Raw genomic sequence first — 8,121 nt, forward strand, 5'->3', positions numbered from 1 at the left:
GGGTTTGTCATATATGGCCTGTATTATGTTGAGGTAAGTTCCCTCTATGCCTACTTTCTGGAGGTTTTTTTTAAAAATGTACTTATTTATTTATTTTTGTCTGCGTTGGGTCTTTGTTGCTGTGCACGGGCTTTCTCTAGTTGCGGCGAGAGGGGTCTGCTCTTCATTGTGGTGCACAGGCTTCTCATTGTAGTGGCTTCTCTTGTTGCAGAGCTTGGGCTGTAGGTGCCTGGGCTTCAGTAGTTGTGGTGCATGGGCTCTAGAGCACAGGCTCAGTAGCTGTGGCACACAGGCTTAGCTTCTCTGTGACATGTGGGATCTTCCCATACCAGGGCTCGAACCCGTGTCTCCTGCATTGGCAGGCGGATTCTTAACCAGTGCGCCACCAGGGAAGCTCTCTGGAGGGTTTTTATCATAAATGGGTGTTGAATTTTGTCAAAAGCTTTTTCTGCATCTATTGGGATGATAATATGCTTTTTCTCCTTCAATTTGTTAATATGGTGTATCACATTGATTGATTGGTGTATATTGAAGAATCCTTGCATTCCTGGGATAAACCCCACTTGATCATGGTGTATGATCCTTTTAATGTGCTGTTGGATTCTGTTTGCTAGTATTTTGTTGAGGATTTTTGCATCTATGTTCATCAGTGATATTGGCTTATAGTTTTCTTTTCTTGTGGCATCTTTGTCTGGTTTTGGTACCAGGGTGATGGTGGCCTTGTAGAATGAGTTTGGGAGTGTTCCTCCCTCTGTTATATTTTGGAAGAGTTTGAAAAGGATAGGTGTTAGCTCTTCTCTAAATGTTTGATAGAATTTGCCTGTGAAGCCCTCTGGTCCTGGGCTTTTGTTTGTTGAAAGATTTTTAATCACAGTTTCAATTTCAGTGCTTGTGATTGGTCTGTTCATATTTTCTGTTTCTTCCTGGTTTAGTCTCAGAAGGTTGTGCTTTTCTAAGAATTTGTCCATTTCTTCCAGGTTGTCCATTTTATTGGCATATAGTTGCTTGTAGTAATCTCTCATGATCCTTTGTATTTCTGCAGTGTTATTTGTTACTTCTCCTTTTTCATTTCTAATTCTATTGATTTGAGTCTTCTCCCTTTTTTTCTTGATGAGTTTGGCTAATGTTTTATCTATTTTGTTTATCTTCTCAAAGAACCAGCTTTTAGTTTTATTGATCTTTGCTATCATTTCCTTCATTTCTTTTTCACTTATTTCTGATCTGATCTTTATGATTTCTTTCCTTCTGCTAAATTTGGGGGTTTTTTGGTTCTTCTTTCTCTAATTGCTTTAGGTGTGATGTTAGGTTGTTTATTTGAGATGTTTCTTGTTTCTTGAGGTAGGATTGTATTGGTATAAACTTCCCTCTTAGAACTGCTTTGGCTGCATCCCATAGGTTTTGGGTCTTCATGTTTTCATTGTCATTTGTTTCTAGGTATTTTTTGATTTCCTCTTTGATTTCTTCAGTGATCTCTTGGTTATTTAGTAGTGTATTGTTTAGCCTCCATGTGTTTGTATTTTTTACAGATTTTTTCCTGTAATTGATATCTAGTCTCATAGTGTTGTGGTCAGAAAATATACTTGATATGATGTTAATTTTCTTAAATTTACCAAGGCTTGATTTGTGACCCAAGATGTGATCTATCCTGGAGAATATTCCATGAGCATTTGAGAAGAAAGTGTATTCTGTTGTTTTTGGATGGAATGTCCTATAAATATCAATTAAGTCCACCTTGTTTAATGTATCATTTAAAGGTTGTGTTTCCTTATTTATTTTATTTTGGATGATCTATCCATTGGTGAAGGTGGGGTGCTAAAGTCCCCAACTACGATTGTGTTACTGTCGAATCCCCTTTTATGGCTGTTAGCATTTGCCTTATGTATTGAGGTGCTCCTATGTTGGGTGCATAAATATTTACAATTGTTATATCTTCTTCTTGGATTGATCCCTTGATCATTATGTAGTGTCCTTATTTTTCTCTTGTAATAGTCTTCATTTTAAAGTCTATTTTGTCTGATATGAGAATTGCTACTCCAGCTTTCTTTTGATTTCCATTTGCATGGAATATCTTTTACCATCCCCTCACTTTCAGTCTGTATGTGTCCCTAGTCTCAAGTGGGTCTCTTGTAGACAGCATATGTATGGGTCTTGTTTTTGTATCCATTCAACCAGTCTATGTCTTTTGGTTGGAGCATTTAATCCACTTAAATTTAAGGTAGTTCTCTATATGTATGTTCCTATTACCATTTCTTAATTATTTTGGGTTTGTTATTGTAAGTGTTTTCCTTCTCTTGTGTTTCCTGCCTAGAGAAGTTCCTTTAGCAATTGTTGTAGAGCTGCTTTGGTGGTTCTGAATTCTCTTAGCTCTTGCTTGTCTGTAAAGGTTTTAATTTCTCCATTGAATCTGAATGAGATCCTTGCTGGGTGGAGTAGTCTTGGTTGTAGGTTTTTCCCTTTCATCACTTTCAGTATGTCCTGCCACTCCCTTCGGCCTTGCAGAGTTTCTGCTGAAACATCAGCTGTTAACCTTATGGGGATTCCCTTGTATGTTATTTGTTGCTTTTCCCTTGCTGCTTTTAATATTTTTTTCTTTGTATTTAGTCTTTGATAGTTAGATTAATATGTGTCTTGGCGTGTTTCTCCTTGGATTTATCCTGTATGGGACTCTCTGTGCTTCCTGGACTTGATTGACTGTTTCCTTACCCATATTATGGAAGTTTTCAAATATAATCTCTTCAAATATTTTCTCAGTTCCTTTTTTCTCTTCTTCTTCTGGGACTCCTATAATTCAAATGCTGGTGCATTTAACATTGTCCCAGAGGTCTCTGAGACTGTCCTCAATTCTTTTCATTCTTTTTTCTTTATTTTGCTCTGTGGTAGTTATTTCCACTATTTTATCTTCCAGGTCAATTATCTGTCCCTCTGCCTCAGTTATTCTGCTATTGATCCCTTCTAGAGAATTTTTAATTTCATTTGTGTTGTTCATCATTGTTTGTTTCCTGTTTTGTTCTTCTAGGTCCTTGTATTTTCTCTTCTAGGTTTCTTGTATTTTCTCCATTCTATTTCCAAGATTTTGGATCATCTTTACTATCATTACTCTGAATTTTTTTTCAGGTAGCCTGCCTATTTCCTCTTCATTTGTTTGGTCTGGTGAGTTTTTACTTTGCTCCTTTGTCTGCTGTGTATTTCTCTGTCCTCTCATTTTGCTTAACCTAATGGGTTTGGGGTCTCCTTTTTGCAGGCTGCAGGTTCGTAGTTCCCATTGTTTTTGGTGTCTGCTTCCAGTGGGTAAGGTTGGTTCAGTGGGTTGTGTAGGCTTCCTGGTGGAGGGGACTGGTACCTGTGTTCTGGTGGATGAGGCTGGATCTTGTCTTTCTGGTGGGCAGGACCACTTCCAGTGGTGTGTTTTGGGGTGTCTGTGACCTTATTATGATTTTAGGCAGCCTCTCTGCTAATGGGTGGGGTTGTGTTCCTGTTTTGCTAGTTGTTTGGCATGGGGTGTCCAGCACTGGAGCTTGCTGGTCGTTGAGTGGAGCTGAGTCTTAGCGTTGAGATGGAGATCTCTGGGAGAGCTTTCGCCATTTGATATTATGTGGGGCCAGGAGGTCTCTGGTGGACCAATGTCCTGAACTCAGCTCTCCCACCTCAGAGGCTCAGTCCTGACACGCGGCCAGAGCACCAAGGCCCTGTCAGCCACACGGCTCGGAAAAAAAGAAAGAATAAAATAAAGTTATTAAAATAGAAAAAATTATTAAAAATAAAAACGTAATTAAAAAGGAAAGAGAGAAAGAAGAGAGCAACCAAACCAAAAAACAAATCCATCAATGATATCAAGTGCTAAAAACTATATGAAACAAAAACAAAAAAAAGGACAGTCAGAGCCCTAGTCAAATGGCAAAAGCAAAGCTATACAGACAAAACCACACAAGGAAGCATACACATACATATTCACAAAAAGAGAAAAAGGAAAAAAATATATATATATAAAGGAAGAGAGTAACCAAATCAGTAAACAAATCTACCAGTGATAATAAGCTCTAAATACTAAACGAAGATAAACATAAAGCCAGAAACAAATTAGATGCAGAAAGCAAACCCCAAGTCTACAGTTGCTCCCAAAGTCCACCTCCTCAATTTTGGGATGATTCGTTGTCTATTCAGGTATTCCAGAGATGCAAGGTACATCAAGTTGGTTGTGGAGATTTAATCCGCTGCTCCTGAGGCTCCTGGGAGAGATTTCCCTTTCTCTTCTCTGTTTGCACAGCTCCTGGGGTTCAGCTTTGGATTTGGCCCCACCTCTGCGGGTAGGTCGCCTGAGGTTGTCTTTTGAGAAGTCTGAGGTCTTCTGCCAGCGTTCAGTAGTGTTCTGTAGGAGTTGTTCCATATGTAGATGTAGTTTTGATGTATTTGTAGGGAGGAAGGTGATCTCCATGTCTTACTTCTCTGCCATCTTGAAGGCACCCCTGGGTATGATCTTATTTTCAGTCAAAAGCTCCCTAGTTAATACACAACCACTGCCATCAGCTTCTTACATCTCTTTCCAAAAATGTTCTAATGTATCCGTTCACAAAATCGGGCTTAGCATTCAGCTGAGATGCAGCAACAGGGCATATCTGCCAGCATCCATGTTAACTGGGTGGTGACCTGCTCTACCAATTGCTAAATATTTGGAATATTGCCCCTGTATTCAAGTATATGTGTGTGTGTTTATGTACACATGTATATAATATATGTGCAGATGTGTGTATATATAACTTGTACAAGTGGAAGAATCCTGCGCACACACTTCTGCACCTATATCAGTACATCTTGGAATCTTCCCATTTCATTTTTCACAGAGCTGCCACATTCTTTCAAATGGTTCTGTGTAGTCCACTGTGGGAACACACTGTAAATGATTTTCTCTGTTGATGGACTTGGAGATTATATCTAGTACATCCCTTTTTTCATGATTGCATCGTACTCCATGATACTTTTAACCAATCCCATAGTTCAAAGAGCATATCACTTATTAACTTTCCCCCTGCTATTTGAATAATGCTTGGTTAATATCTTTCTGCCTATATCTTTCCTCCCAGCCTCCCTTAATCAGCCTAACATTGGTGCTTGCTAACATTTGCCATCCAGTCACATACCTCTGGGGCTCACGGTCAGGCACCCTATCGGCTGTGCTAATACCTGGGAGGTGCAGCATGTAGAAGGAGGAGATGAAGTTATAATTGGAAGCTCATGTGGTAAGTCTTGGCTGTGACTGGTTTATCACAGCTTTGTTCAGATATAATTCACATACTGTACAACTCATCTTTTAACGTGTACAATCCAGTGGTTTTTAGTATATTCACAGGTATGTGCAACCATCGCCACAGTCAGTTTTAGAACATTTCATCACCTCAGCAAGAAGCTCAGTACCCGTTGGCAATCACTCCTCCATCCCCCCATCCCACCTCCAGCCCTAAACACCCCCTGATCTGTTTCTGTCTCTATAGATCTCCCTATTCTAGACTTTCATTTGATTGGGATCATATAAAACGTGGTCTTTTAGAACTGGCTTCTTTTACTTAGCGTAATATTTTCAAAGTTCATCCATGTTGTTGTAGCATGTATTATCAGAACTTCATGCCTTTCATGGCTGAATAATTTTCTAGTGTATAGATCGACCACATTTTGTTTATCTCTTTGTCTGTTGATGGACATTTGGGTTCTTTCCACTCCTTGGCTGTTATGAATATGTTATGAACATTCGTGTAACAGGTTTTTCTCTTCTCATTTTTAAGATTTATTGAACATTGATTATCATGGTTCATACTTTTAAAAAAATGTTTTATTTTATTTATTTATTTTTGGTTGAGTTGGGTCTTCGTTGCTGTGTGCGGGCTTTCTCTAGAGCAGCAGGGGCTGCTCTTCGTTGCGGTGCGCAGGCTTCTCACTGCGGTGGCTTCTCTTGTGGCAGAGCACGGGCTCTAGGCATGCGGGCTTCAGTAGTTGTGGCTCGTGGGCTCTAGAGCGCAGGCTCAGTAGTTGTGGTGCACGGGCTTGGTTGCTCCGCGGCATGTGGGATCTTCCCGGACCAGGGCTCGAACCCGTGTCCCCCGCATTGGCAGGTGGATTCTTAACCACTGCGCCACCAGGAAAGCCCCGGTTCATACTTAAAAAAATTTTTTTTAATATATCTTGAGATTAAAAAAATTTTGTGTGTGTGTAACAGTTTTTGTGCGGACACATGCTTTCATTTTTCTTGGGTATATACCTAGAAGTGGAATTGCTGGATCATGGGGTAACTCTAGATTTAACTCTTTGAAGGACTGCCAGACTGTTTTCCAAAGACTGTTTTCACATTCCCCAGCTCTGACATTTCTGATGCTGAGCAAGTTCCTAGACTTCCCTGAGGCTCCACCTCTTTCAGCCATAAAAAGAAACTAAAAACTCAGGGTTTGGGGGCGGATAAATGACAAAAATGGATATGAGAGCACTTTGCAAATTAGAAGTGTTTTAGTAAGTCTAGGGGAAAGTTGTTTTTGCTTTTTTAAAATGTTGGCTCTGTCGTTAAAGTGTCTGTGTGTGATTGGTTCTGTGGTTTTGGGGACTTGCTCTCATGCCAAAACAGTTAAGGAGTAAGAGACACTGAGGTGTCATTATCTTCTCTGACCTGTTCCTGATCAAGACAGAAGGCCAGAACTGTCTGGAGCTCCAGGCCCCCACTCCCAGCCTTCTGCTCAGAGCCAACTCACAGGGGCCCTGAGTTTACAGATGCCGGTGGTTACCGCCCTTCAGTGATGAAGGTGACGCTAAAGGTCGGGGAACCTGTGGCTGCATGCAGCCACGTGGTCTTAGGGCACATCGAGGAGAGTCGGACCATCTGGCTGAATGTGCCTCTCGGCTCCTTTCGGCATTTCCAAATAACAAGTGGCACTGTAGGGTGGAACACTCTCTCGAAGGCCCAGTGAGTGGCATGCACCCTCGGTCACAGGCCTCACATGGTGTCCACTCGGCGTGGCCATGCCAGCTGGCGTTTAACTGGGCACTTTCCCGAGCATGCCCAGAAGGACCCCAAGCTTGGCTGCTGGGGGAGGCAGTGGAGCCCAGACACGGCCTGGTGCCTCGGTCAGACTTCTTCCCGGGGAGCTGAGACAGCCCTGCTTCTTAGAATGTGGTTGTCTGCTCCGTTCTGGAAGCTGCTTGTGGGAGAGCCTGTTGGGGTCCCTGGGAATCCCTGAAGGTTAGCCTGGTGGGCAGGGCGTGGCTGGGAGTGCGGCCCTCAGGCAGGAGATGGATCTCTCTCTGTACAAGGCAGGATGGTCTGGGGACTGAAAAGCCCCAAAGGCGCCCGGGCAGTTGATGGGAGTCAGGAGATACACGGCCAATAAAGGATGAAAAGATGCTCTGCCTCAACTGGAAATCCACGATCCGAAACTGAGATGAGATACATACGATGTCTCGCCCACCAGTGTGGCAACAGCGAAGAAGACCCGTGATTACTGGGAGCTGACGAGGGCGTGGGTAAGTGGGAACAAGCACTGCTCGTTACCCCAATCCTGAAATCTGGATCCTGAGTCATGGACTGCAGAGAGCAACGGGCTGTGCCACCCTCGATCTGAATGGGAAAGACCGTCCTGCATCTCCAGTCCATCCAGAAATCCCGACCGATTTCCCCAAACGTCATTGCACCTATACACTCTCAGGCACCCATCCTCACAACTCATCAGGCATTTTGGGATCATCAGACATTTCGGCATAATAGCTGGCATTTAAACAACTGTTTCACACATAAAGTGAGTATGTTTGTGTTCAACACAAAATAATGCCATACAATAGCCAGTACACATGACCCTTCCTGATTTGTTTTGGTATTCGTTTATGACTCTTTGTCACAACTTCTCTCCTAGGTTTCTTAGGCATACAGTTTCTTCAGAAACTATTCTGCTTTTTTTTTTTTTTTTTTTTTTTTTTTTTGGTGGTACACGGGCCTCTCACTGTTGTGGCCTCTCCCGTGTGGAGCACAGGCTCCGGACACGCAGGCTCAGCGGCCATGGCTCACGGGCCCAGCTGCTCCGCGGCATGTGGGATCTTCCCGGACCGGGGCACGAACCCATGTCCCCTGCATCGGCAGGCGGACTCTCAACC

Source organism: Lagenorhynchus albirostris, chromosome 3 (genome assembly GCF_949774975.1).
Source record: "Lagenorhynchus albirostris chromosome 3, mLagAlb1.1, whole genome shotgun sequence".
Taxonomy (NCBI): Eukaryota; Metazoa; Chordata; class Mammalia; order Artiodactyla; family Delphinidae; genus Lagenorhynchus; species Lagenorhynchus albirostris.